Consider the following 3,413-nt stretch of genomic DNA (forward strand, 5'->3'; position numbering starts at 1 on the left):
GTAAGAGGGGCCTTCTGGCATAACAGATATGCCGAATACCTTGATCTGGGTGGTGGCTGCGTAGCTATATATACACATAAAAATGTTCGATCTGCACATTTAATGTGGCTAAATTTTACTGAATGTACATTTTACCTGTTTTAGACACCGATTCCATAATAAGAAGGATAGAATGCCTGGGAGATGCCACCAGAGATAACGTGCCTGCTCTGTTCTCCTGTGTCTTTAATCCATCTCTTACCTTGTTTGTCTATGGTAAAGGGAGACTCATCTGCCTCCACATCTGTAAGCGTCCAGCTGAGTTTGACAGGAGGCTCACCATCACTAGACAGGAGAGTAAGACAAAGGGAAAGTCAGAGTGTTCTCACTCTCACCTTCTTCCCCACCTTAGTTAGCACCCCTGGCAGCAGCTGGAGGCCCTCAACTCCAGCTCCAGTGGCAGGGCCATCATGGGCTCAGCTTCCATTGGAGGTTTCGGCCCCCAGACACTGCCCACCTCTGTGACTCCAGATTTGCGCTGGTGCTAATCTGCGGGTTCCTCATCACCCTCTCTTAGTTCCTTACCTCTTTCATTATTTGCGTAACTAATTCACTGCATTTAATTCTCTCTGCAATTTCTCTTTTCCTCTTTAGACCACCAAACTGGGGAAAATAGCTATGGGCCATAGCAATCAAAACAAAACACTACTTATAAAATAAATGTTCAAAATGCAAAGTGGATAAAAGGAATGGAAATCTGGCCTTCAGATGAAGGGAGATCTTCAAAGGTGATGCAATGATTAAACTAAGCCTTGAAGTTCACCAACTAGAAAATGATAGGAACTTACTTCAGATGTAGAATCACTATATGGCACAGAGATCTGAGAATGTATCCTGGTTTCCTGTGGGGGTTGGGAGGAGACAGTATAAGTAATTGTTTTGGTGGATAAAGTATGCATTAAGAAAACCTGTGAGGGATGAGGCTAGAAATGTACCTCAGGGGCAAACTGTACAGCTACAAGTTGTGAACAATGTGCCTCAAAAGCTGACTTCAACCATACGTAGTGGGAGTGTTGAGGTTGTAATGAGTAGAGATCATGACATGTTCACATGCCAGAAGGATTTTTCTGGCACAACCAGAGTGAAAATATTTGAGAGAGAAGGGAGGCAGAGAGACCCATTAGAAATATATGACAAAGTGATGGATGGCCACATGGTTACTTTTTTGAGGGATCTGTTTCAAGACGTTCTTCCAAAACAAGTGAAAGAGCTATTCAGCCTTATCTGGTGTTCTAGTAGCAATGGGCTAGGTAATTGAAATGAATACTCTCCATAAAAACAACGAAGAAAGCTAGAAATTAGAATTTAAAAATTTATCAACAAGAAGAAAGCAAGCAACCCAATTAATAAAAGGGCCAAAGACTTGAACAGACACCTCACCAAAGAAGATATAGAGAAAGCAAATAAGCTTATAAACAGATGCTCTACATCATATATCATCAGGGAAATGCAAATTAAAACAATGAGATACCATGACACGCCTATTAGAATGACCAAAATCTGGAAAACTGACAACACCAAATTCTGTCGAGAATATGGAGCACTGGGAATTCTTCATTGCTGGCAGGAATATAAAATGGTAGTCCATTTTGAAGACAATTTGGCAGGTTTTTACAAAACTAAACATATTCTTACCATAAGATCCAAAAATCATACTCCTTTGCACTTACCCCCAAAGAACTGAAAACGTACATTCACACAAAAATCTTCACACAGATGTTTATTGCAGCTTATTTATAACTGGCCAAACTTGAAAGCAAACAAGATGACCTTCAGTAGGTGAATGAATAGGTAAATAAACTGTAGCACATACAGACAATGGAATATTATTCAACATTGAAAAGAAATGAACAAACATGCATGAAAAGACATGGAGGAAATGTAAATGTATATTGCTTAGTGAAAGAAGTCAATCTGAAGACTTCTCACTGTATCATTACAATGATGTGACATTCTGGAAATGCCCAAACTATGGAGAAAGCAAAAAGGTGAGTGGTTGCCAAGGGTTAAAGAGGCAGGAGGGATGGATGGACAGAGCAAAGAAAATTATTAGTGCAGTGAAACTGCTCTGTGTAGTTCTCTGGAAGTGGATACATGTCATTATACATTTGTCCAAATCCATAGCATGTACAACACCAATAGTGGATCCTCATATAAACTACCATATTTGAGTGATAATGATGGATCAATGTGAGTTCATCAGTTGTAACAAATATTTCACTCTGGTGGGGAATATTGATAATGAGGTAGGCTATCCATATGTGGAGGCTAGGGGTATATGGGAACTCTTCATACTTTTCTCTCAATTTTGCTGTAAACCTAAAACTGCTCTACAAAATAAAGTCTATTAAAAATCATCTTAGGCATCACAAGGCTAAAAAGTTGGTGAGGAATGACCAAGCCTGGTTCAAGCAAAGGTCTAGAACCCAGACATGTGAGCCTAGCACTTGAGTTACCTTTATCTTGAGCCAAGTTTCTACCCTGGAAGAGGAAAGTAAGAGATGAAGTTGTAATATTGATGACTTGGATGACCTGGGAGGACTATAGGGGTAGAGTTCCTGACAGGCCCGTATCTACCTGGTGCTGGACTCAGATGGGCTTTCACTTGGCTATTGCTACAGTAGTATAGCAAGCAAATCATCACAAAACTAAGTGCCTAATAGCAATAATGCATTTCTAGCTCAGTTCTACATGTATAATGTAGAACTTCTCTGGTGGCTTCTGTGTACTGACCAAGGGCAGAGAAGGGTGGCTTCTCTGCCCTTGGCTGAGGTTGCTGGGTTCAAATCTAGGATGTAGGTCAACTCCAGCTATGTTTCATACATCTGCCATCCTCCTTCCATCAGCTGCTACGCAAGGTAGGGACCAAGAAGCACCCTCCAAGCACGTGTAAAGTGTTCCTTGCTCATGTAACCTCCACTTGCATTTTATAAGTCAAAGCAAGTCACAGGCCAGGCCCAGGTCTGTGCACCCTTAAGGGAAGGGGCAGAGAAGTGAAACTTTTCTGGACAAAATTCCAGTCCACCCTAAAACCTGAATGTGAATGATATCAAAATAATACTTTTGGAAGACAATCTTGAGAAATATCTTAACAGATTTGGAGCAGAGAATCCTTTCTTAACCACAATGCAAACAAAAGAGGGATTGATAAGACTAACTGCATTAAAAGAATTTCTATTATTAAAATACATCACTAAATAATGAAAAAGGTAAGCCACAGAAAGGGAAAGCATTTTTGCAACACACATAACTGAAGAGTTACTTGTTTCTGGAATCTATAAAGGTGTATGATCAGTCAATAAAGGAAGAAAAACGAAAGATAAGTATTAAGATGTGAATGGACATTTAATTAAAGAGAAACTTCAAATGGCTAA

Source organism: Colobus angolensis, unplaced genomic scaffold (genome assembly GCF_000951035.1).
Source record: "Colobus angolensis palliatus isolate OR3802 unplaced genomic scaffold, Cang.pa_1.0 Scaffold262, whole genome shotgun sequence".
In the NCBI taxonomy this organism is placed as follows: domain Eukaryota; kingdom Metazoa; phylum Chordata; class Mammalia; order Primates; family Cercopithecidae; genus Colobus; species Colobus angolensis.